The sequence below is a fragment of the Vulpes lagopus genome, chromosome 5 (genome assembly GCF_018345385.1).
Source record: "Vulpes lagopus strain Blue_001 chromosome 5, ASM1834538v1, whole genome shotgun sequence".
Classification (NCBI taxonomy): Eukaryota; Metazoa; Chordata; class Mammalia; order Carnivora; family Canidae; genus Vulpes; species Vulpes lagopus.
In genome coordinates, this window is record NC_054828.1 from 16,696,405 (window position 1) to 16,706,700 (window position 10,296).

Genomic DNA, 10,296 nt, shown 5'->3' on the forward strand with positions numbered 1-10,296 from the left:
AGAGGATTAGCTTTGTAATTTTAGCAGAATCTGGAGCCAGACAGTCCACAGGTTCAAAGCCAATTCTGCTACCTCAATTTCCTCGTCTGTAAAGTGGGGACTCTAATAACTAACTCATGGGGACATTATGAAGGTTAATTAAAATATTCTCCATTAAAAACCTACACTCATCAGTTTTAACTGCCTGCAGCAGAAAATCCAAAATCAGAACACCTTAACTGCCAGGGATTCATTTTCACAGGTCCAAGATGTTGGGAGAGAGCAGACTATAGCTGATAACTCAGGTACCACGTCATCACTGGGAGTGAGGAGCCTATCTTTAGCTCTGTCATCTTAGAAAGAGATGATGTCTTCAAGGTAATCTCCATGTCAAACACCAGGAATGGGGAAAAGACTTTCCTCAAAGGTTTGTTCACCTTTTAAGAAGCCCTCGGGCGGTGGGATGGGGGTGGGGGGCTCTGGGTGCCTCAGTTGGCTAAGCATCAGACTCTTGATTTTGGCTCAGGCCATGATCTCAGGGGTTGTGAGACTGGGCTCAGTGCTCAGTATGAGTCTGCTTGAGATTCTCTGTCTCTCCTTCTGCTCCTCCCTCCTGTTTTCTCTCTCTCTCTCTCTCTCTCTCTCTCTCTCTCTCTGTCTCTCTCAAAAAAATAAGTCTTTTTTTTTTTTTTTTTTAAGCCCTCTGGAAGTCTTTCCCAACATTTTCATTTTGGATCATTGGCTAGACCTGAGGCACGTGGTCACACCCAAGCCAAGGAAGACTGGGAATTATAGACATCATTATCTCAATAATGTAAGGGTCTATCAGTAAGGAAGAGCTTGAGTGTGAGTAGGCAACTGGTAGTCTCTCCCAGACTTCAGAATACCTAGAAAAGAGGAACTATTCTAATATGCTCCTCCTTTACATCTAATAAGTGACTATATTTTTTATCAACTCCCCTACCCCTAAATTTTTCCCACATGTACCCTCCCCTCTTTATCCCCTGGGTCTTTGCTATGATCCAAGGCTTCACAATCCCTAACCTAACTCAGCAATTAACTTTCCAATTATGTTCCCTGTTCCTTCTCTCCATGGTCCCTAATCCACTCCAAACACTGCTATCAGAGCATCTTTCCAAAAGGAAAGTGGAATAATTTCTCTTCTTTGCTTAAAAATCCTTAAGGGATCCCCTAGGAGATCCTTTGTGACCTAAAGCTCCAGTAAACATCACAAATTCTTCCATTTGAAAAGAAATGAAGTCCTGCTCACTTTCCCAGCCTAATCTATATTTGCTTCCAACCTTATATTTCTAGTTCCATTAACAGTTGCTTCTTTTGCTCCCAAGATCAGCTCCTAATCCATCAGCAAAGTCTGCCACATGGCCTTCAGAGCATACCCTCACTCTACTTTTCATCTCCTCAGCTGCTGCTGCCCTGTCTAACCCACCCTCACCTCCAGCCTGGAAGACCACCATAGTTCCTCCTCTTGTCTTGCTGCTCCCTCTTTTACCCTCTTCACCCAGCTGTAAAGAAGATCATGTTATTTCTCTGAATGCCCATCTTCTGTGGAATCCGAAGTGCTCACATGAGGGCTACAGGACCCCACACACATTGTCTCCTGCTTCCCTCTCCAATCTCCTCTAACTCAATCTTTTACAGCCAGATTGTTGTCTTTGACGTACCTTTAACAAGGTCCAGAAAGCTTCTCTTCAGTATATTTACATGTGCTCCCTGCCATGAATTCTCTACCTGCCTTCTCTGCAAGAGCATAAGCATCATAAGGGCACTGCCCTGGGTTCATCTCTATGCTCCTAGCACACAGAACACTGTCTAGCAGGAAGAAGGTACTCAATAAATATTTGACGAACTAATGAATGAGTTGTATGCCCTGCTGTTTCTGTTTGATGCTCTTACCTTAAGAATGTGGGAAAAATCAGACCTGGTTGAATTTGAATCTCAGTCTGTCTTTAGTGATAACCTTGGGCAAGTCACCTCTGAGAGCAGTTTCTACATTTATAAAATAGAAAATCTGGGGATGTCTGGGTGGCTCAGTCAGTGAAGCAGCTGCCTTTGGCTCAGGTCATGATCTCAGGGCCCTGGGATGGAGCCCCAAGTCAGGCTCCCTGATCAGTAGGGAATCTGCTTCTCTCTCTCCCTCTGCCCCGTCCCCTATTTGTGCTTTCTCCCTCTCTCTCTAATAAAACCTTTTTTAAAGAAATAGAAAATATGTAAAATACTCTGAATTTTTGTGAGACTAAATAATATGGTAAATGTTAGTCTTTTCAGCTAGGAAATTTGAGTTGATGCAGTCAAGTGATCCTTGTGACAAGGACCTGGCAGTGTCTGAAATGTGTCACAGAAATGTGATTTCTCTGTGGGCTGCATGGAATCTTCTGGTTGTTAAAGCTACATGGCTGGCTCCAAGACTATACAATTGAGGTTTCTTATTCTCTAAGAATGGCATTCTCTTCTAGGAATGTGTTTTCCTAGGAAGGAATCTTCTAATATACCCTTACTTTGAAATAAAAATACATTATGAACAACATATTGATAGGAAAACCACATGTTTTTAATATTCTTCCCTGTGTCTCTATCAGAACTTTGCCTTTATCATGCCTTATGTCCTTCAGTGGGAAGGAAAACGGTGCTCATAGACTTTGTTCCTCTGTCAAATATATTTTGCTCATGTACTCCCTTCTGATTGACACACGTTCAGAAGTTTGTGCAGTGGGTAGGATGGTGGCTGCAGTGATCTTATGTCCTAGCTTTCACCTTTTGTCCCACTGTAATTATTAATAGAGCCCCTCTCACTCTCAAACATGTTCTGGTTTAGACAATGAATTATGTTGTCACCCTACTTACTGTCTATATTTAAAAACACATTTTGACATGAATGACTTTGGAGACTCATTACATTTTTTTTTTTCTCTTGCTATCTTACTATCTTACTCAGACAATAGTCTCAAAACACTCTTTATAACTTTGCTTACATCACAAACTGAACTTAAGGGTTGTTTAATTCTTATGCTATGCAATGCCTCCCTCCTGCTTTCCTCCAAATCCTTTTTCCAATAATTTTTCTGATTAGCTCATTATGTACCTATAGCAACAAATGGAAATAAGTTTCATTCAGACAAATATATGTTAACTTACCTGATTTTTCCCACTCTGAGTAACCAAATCTTGACTCTGCTAGTTCATTATAGCCCACCTAGCCCAAGAAGTGACAGTGCACAGAGATGTTCTGAGACATTGAAGAACTGACAAAGAGGATGACATATGTAGGAGGCTTCACATTGTGTGTCAACTTTAGTATTAATATTCTTATTCCAATAAGACTACCTTAAGTCAGCTTTAGAATGATAGGTACACAGACTGCCTAAGCTCAAACAAGCATTGCACATTAGTGCTCCCCACTCACTATCTTAAAGATAAGGGGGGAAAATGGCCACTTTAACACAAACAATTATGCTTTCATGGGAAAGAGGAGTAGAACAGTTACAAAGTAGGGATGGTGTTCTATTTGAGTACAATTCCAATCCACTGGCTGCTTAGGTGATTTTTGTGTGTGAGTGAGCAAAATTTAGTTCTCTGAATATTAAGACTCCATTTTCATAAGTAATCAAATATCTGATTAAACATAGGAAGTGATTTTGGTAAAACAGAGTCTTCATTTCCTAGACAGATAACTTTAAAAGAAAAGCTTTTGTTTATAATGCCTTATTACAAGCAAATAAATGGCTCAAAAATTTTTTGTTTCTTTAACAAGGAGAAAACAAAACTTTAATTTTGCACCAGTGTACTTTTGACATTAAAACTCATTTTCTTACATTTATCCTAATCTTAGCCAGTACTGATCACATATGAAATTCCTTTCCAGAGTTGTCTTTTCCATAAGCCTTCCACAGCTTTTTTCTTTATGTTCAGATTTTGTCCTAAGTTTTTCCTCTGTAAATAACCAGCCTCACTTTAGGACAAATTTATTCTCCCCCCACAACAAAAATGCTTTCCTTATGCTTTTTCTTACCATAAACACATCTTACTTTCCTTGCATGGAGTCATTTCCCTTATTACTTCCAGCAGTCTTAATTACATTGATTAGAATTCTTAACTCTTGGAAATATTTTTTTAATTTTAAAAAATGTTTTTATTGAAATGTAGTTGACACACAATGTTACATTGGTTTCAGGTGTATTACATACTGATTCAACATCTCTATATGTTCTGAGAAGCTCACCACAAGTGTAGCTATCATCTGTCACCATATAATGCTTTGCAATACTATTGACTATATTCCTTATGCTGTATCTTTCATCCCTGCGACTTATTCATTCCATAACTTGGAAGCCTGTATCTCCCACTGCCCTTCTGCTTAGGTGATGTTTGTAAAGGAGCCAGGTGGCTGAATCTGGGCTCAGTGAGAAGGAGGATTGTGATTGATTAGTGATGTCTGCCTTGGGCATAGATAAGGAAAGCGGACATAAACAAGGTCCATGCATTAGCATACCCTGTTCTAGGGCAAGGGCTTCAGCAGAGAGATTAATGGCATATAAATTGGTGCTAGATCAACAGTAGAACTCTCCATTTTATCAATGACACAACTATGGGCCCATGAGGACAAGTAACTTTCTAGAGTTCTCCAGCTCAGTCAGTTAGTGGCTCAACCATTACTAATCAAGAATCTGGTCTGTTAGATGTTGATCCATTAAAAGAGGAGGAAAAAAGAAAAGGACGGTAAAGGTATACTTCCTCTTCTTCCCAATTTTGCTCCAGGTTATCTCTCTATCTAAGGAAACAAAAAGCAAAACAAGGCAAAGCAACAAATAAACAAACAAAAGATGAATGAGGTTGATCTTTAATGGGCCACATAAATTTGTCCAAGTTCAAAAGCCATGGACAACAGATAGTTCCTTAAAAAGGAGAGTTCCATTTAAAGCAGTTTGTTGACAGTTTCGTCATTGAATGCAATCAAGTTTTTTCTCCAGAGATGAACATGAGGACCATACGAATCCAGCAGTATCCAGGGAATATGTCCTCTGTTTGGAATTTTCTGGGAGGGGTTGGAATGAACTGTAACAGCTGTGAGTGGCTTTCAGAGAACTCCCTGTGCTCTTGCTGCTGAAATCAGTAGTGTGACCTAAGTGACTTAAAAGCAGCTTGGTGTTAGCTTTGCCATTGAATGTAATTAGCCTTTTTTATGAATTTATTTTTTCTGTTTCTTGCTTCCTGGAAATTAACCAGCTTCAGCTATGTGCAAATGATGGGGGAGAAGGGAAAAGGCAGGAATAAGCACCTTCCTTGTCACTTCTGTCTACCCTCAAGTCTGATGCTTTCCAAAACCAACCATGACAAACACAAGATAGCTTAAAAAGAGAAAGGTCCTTATGATACAGCACCACGTACCCTGCCTGATTCCCAGTAAAGAGCTCCAGCCAACCCAGAGCCCACTGGAGGACCACACTTAATTATAATCAAGATTCATTTCCCACCAGGCTCAAATATCAATGCAATTTTTTAATCTGGAGGAGAAAATCACATGGACTTTATCTCTAGGCTTCAAAGTGTCACTCATACCTGAAACTGACCTTACCAGCTCCTGTTTCTCAGGGGTATCCCCAACCCTATGCTATTTCCTCCACAGGAAATATTTTTGGGATTTCAGAATCAATGAGATTTTCTTAGCCTTTTGTAATCACACCAGGTAACAAATGCTTATTCTGCCCTCATACAGGACAAACTGTTCTTATTTGTAAGGGTAGGCAAAATTGTCCTCTTTCCCATCATTAGACCATAATTCAAAGTGCTTCTTTACTTTGGGCTATGTTGGAGTGTCTAGATTCAAAACATACAGGGGTCAGGAGGTGAACAAAAACGTGTGAATGGGATGAACAGCTATGGGTATTAGTGGAGTCCAAAGAACTGGATAGTAACTTCTCCTTTAAATGAATTTGCATTTATTTTTTAAGCTACTGATTATCTAACAAAATACCCCACATTGTAGTCCTGGAATTTTCAACTCCAATAATAAAACTAACATTTATTGGGCACTTCCTACGTGCCAGGCACTCCTTTGAGAAGTTCACCTATACTGAGTCACTTAATCATCACAAAATTCCTAAAATAACCACTACTAATATTTTTCTTTCACAGAAAGTAAAACCGAGGCACAGGAAACAAAAATAATCATGCAGTCAATAAGTGAAGGGATAAAATTTGAGTACAAAGCTCTCCATTTCTGGATCTCACACATTTAACTCAAGAGTAAGTATCAAAATTGATATCTTCAACTTTTGCCAAAATATTTTGAACCCAGATACCTAAACCATGACACGGATGAAGAAGTAAATGAGGATATAGAGTAAAAGGGAGCACAAGAGAGATGGCTACCCTCCCCCCAAGCCAAACCAAAGGGCACAATGTGGCCTCTGTAGATGAAGATGATACAAATGAAAATAGTGCTCCTTTGTTGGTATGTTTTGTGCCCTACCATGGTGATATTAAATCTTAAAAGAGTTCCAAGCCATACACTCAGCTTAGCTGGCATCCATCTGTTGATGGCTAATTCCAAACCAAAGCTCCATTTGGATACTACAGGTGCCTCTTCAATTATTCAGACAGCATTTGATGACCACCCTCAATTACGCTATTGTTTAAGTGATACATTGCCCTGGTGATGATGTACCTGGCTCCAGGCACCCAGCAGATCCTGCTTATTGTCTTTTTAAAGGCACATGGTACTGATGTATTTTTATAGGTCATCACCAATGTGAGAAACAAAACTAAGTAACAGGTGGTCATAGAAACCCCACTGGGATTGTCCAACCCTCTCCTAAACATCTCCACCCAGATACTCCACGGGCACCTAAAAACCCAGCCCGGTTCAAAATGAGCAATTTATCTCCTCCCTCATTTCCAAACCCATTCTTCCTGGAGCATTATTCATGCAAACTAACAATTCCACCATCTTGCTAGTCTATCTAATTGAACTACCTTATGCTTTCCCCTCTCCCTCAAACCCCACATCTAGTTGGTCATTGAGTCTTATTGATTTTTCTTCTGAAACAGCTCTCAGAGTTACCTCCCACCTTCTCTTCTCTCACTGTCTTGCATTGGCCTAGTTTTTTTTTTTTTCCCCCATATGAGCTACTGAAGTTGCTCCTTCTTTATTCTCCCTAACTTTTCTGTCTTTCCCTCCCAGGATCTCAGACTCCAGTCTGAGTGACCTTCCCAACATGCAAGCATCCTTAAGTTTATTTTATCTATACTCTCATTTACTCTGTCTCTTATAGTTCAGTGTCCTCAGTAAGACCTTTCACCTCCACCTACACCCACTCCTCATCCAAGCCCATCACCCCAACCCAACACCACTCCAGAACTCTATATACCTGCCATCCAGTCATTGTGTACCTCTAGGCACTTGCACATGGTTTCCTTCTGTTTGGGATGTTTCTCTATTTGGTTAACTCATATTTATCTTTCAATACACAGACCAATTTTCATTCTCTGTGAAGTCTCTATAGATTACTTTGGGTAGATTAATATACTCTCTCTTTTAGATCCCAAGCTCTGTGGTCATTCCTCTATTATTCTCTTGAAATTAAAAGCTTTCAAGTCTGTTTTCTTCAATAGAGGATGAGATTATGAATATAAAGGATAATATCTAATGTATATCACTCCACAGTGAACAACACATTTAGCATTATTGAATAAACATATCAAACATTCATCACCCAACAAATAGTTACAAAGTACCTGCCATTTGATAAGCATTGGACTAAATACTTGTTACACAACATTGAACAGAACCATATATGACCCCCGTCCTCATGAAGATTGCAGTCAATGGCAGAAACAGATATCAAACAAACATAATATCTATAAAGTTAAAGCTGCACTAACCATTCTGAAGCAAGATCTATGGTATTATGAGGATGAGGTTTGACCTAGCCAAGGAAATCAGGGAAAAATCTGAGCTGAGTTATGCAGTTACTTAGATGAAGAGGTGAGAGAAGATCAAGCAGGGGGAATAGTGTGTGCAAAGGCCCTGTGGCAGAAAGCAGTCTAGAAAATACAGAAAACTGAAAGGAGGCTACAGCGGCTGGAGCAGCAAAATCAAGGTGAACTTGTTGGAAGATGAGGCTAGAGATGTGGTCAGGGTCCACACCAAGCAGGGCTTTGTAATTCCCGTTAAAAAGTTTTATCTCTCTTAAAAGCAATGGGAAACTGTGGCATTTAAGCCAGAGAGAGATAAGATTATTTTACATTCTGAGATCAGTGAGGAGGACACATGGGCTGTGGGAACACTGAGCAGAAAATGAGGACAAAAGCCAAAGTGAAAGAAGATGTTAACTTGCACTAGCTAGAGAAGCAGTGGTGGAGATGGAGAAGGTCGTAGATTTGTGAGACTTTTTAGGAGTTGAAAGTGACAGGATTTGCAGTACATCCAATCTATATGCAAAGACAGACAAGACTCTAGGCAGGAAATGTTCAAGTTGTATTCAGCAATACAAAGTAAAGATTTTCAACACCCGCACTGTGGGATTAGAAACCATTTATCTTTCCCCTGCAGATCTCAAGACTGTGGGAAGAAAAGATGAGGAGCAGAAATTAGGATTTCAGCTCCCTTCAGCGTCTGCAAGAGCTGAGCAGAGCAGCCAACCAAGGTAATAAAGATTTGCTTGGCCAATGTCACGACTCGTTCAGAGGGGCTGCTGGACACCAAAAGGCCACGGAAGATCCAATGGGAAAGTGAGAATAATTAGAGTGGGCACCCAGTGAGGCTTGTGCTAAGCCTTGTGGGACCAGCAGGTCTCCGACAGTAACAGAGTCAGAGAAAGCATCCCTGACAGGAGAACATGGGACTAGATGACACCAAGTGAAGGAACTGGCTGTTGAGGTGTCTCTCCTAATTCCCATTTATTTCCTGTAGGCTAGGAAACAAGATAAGCAAGCTTGTTACTGATCCTGCTTAAATGATAATAAAACATCTAAGGGGGAGGGTGTGTGTTAGTGCAAAGATAAAAAGATCTGGCCTCTTGGAGGTCAGATAATGTTTCCATCTTGCCTTCCAGAGCTTGAGGCTATGTGCTGAAGGTCTGAGACGGCAGCAGCTATGTTAAAGCAGCGGAGCCTTTGGTTCAGTGAAATGATCCACACATTTTGAGAGTCTCCTGTCTTACAGGCCGTGTACTAAGTTCTGGAACAAGAAAGATGGATAAGATATGGCATCTACCTAGCATTTCTTGTGGTCTATAAAATGTTACCAAATAGGTTCAAATACAATATTGATGATACTGTTAAGCCTTTGAGATGTACTTAAAATAAAAATGAAAAATTCTAACTGGACAAAATTCAATATATACAAGACCAGTGTGTCTGAAAGCACAATCTCCTTGGATTAGAAGCATATAAATCACTGAGGAATCTTGCTAAAATACGTATTTTTTTAAAATTTTTTTTTTTTTTTTAATTTTTATTTATTTATGATAGTCACAGAGAGAGAGAGAGAGAGACAGAGACACAGGCAGAGGGAGAAGCAGGCTCCATGCACCGGGAGCCTGATGTGGGATTCGATCCCGGGTCTCCAGGATCGCGCCCTGGGCCAAAGGCAAGCGCCAAACCACTGCGCCACCCAGGGATCCCCAATACGTATTTTTTGCATCCAACTCAACCTATAGAATCAAACACCCTGAGGAGTGTGGTCTGAGAATCAACATTGTAAACAAGTTCTCCAGTGATTCTAATGCCCATTGAAAGTACCATTGAATTAAATCAAGAGTGAATCTGAATATTAGAAAATTAAGACTTGTCTTCTACTTTTTGTACGTTTCTTGGAAAAATGCGTAAATATTAAATGTCACCCCCCCCCCCAAAAAAAAACCCCTTGTGAATCCAGCTTCAAGGTAAAATCCTTAAATAGTCAATAATGGGAATTCCAAGGTGAAAATTATTTCCATCGTTTCTTGCCTACACATAAATAGTCTGGGCTCTTATTTGCCAATGCTAATCGCAAGCCTTCAGATGTGATTATTTATGCTGCCAAATCTATCATAAAATATAAGGTATAAATTACTCTTATGTGTGGCTTCTTACTAGCTTGGAGTATGTACATTTCAACCTCAGTGTGAAATCACATGGGGTTTGCTTCCATATGGCGTCTGTACATGTATAATTTGTAAAGACACCTGTCACTTTTGGTTAAGAGGAGATATCAATGAAATTGTGCTGTATTGTTCAGATTATGTCCCTACTGCTTTTCATCTTAGTCTCACTATTTTTTTTTAAAGGAGAATTCATTTTGTAAGGAAGAGCTCACTC

General features: G+C 40.0%; 1 long non-coding RNA gene across 1 annotated transcript; it reads left to right on the forward strand.

The window, feature by feature from the left end:
• Positions 1–249: 249 nt before the first annotated feature.
• LOC121490580 lies at positions 250–8,620 on the forward strand. The gene is made up of 3 exons (XR_005987720.1): positions 250–406; positions 6,130–6,240; positions 8,549–8,620. It is a non-coding gene; the product is annotated as an uncharacterized LOC121490580 (long non-coding RNA).
• The last annotated feature ends 1,676 nt before the right edge of the window (positions 8,621–10,296 follow it).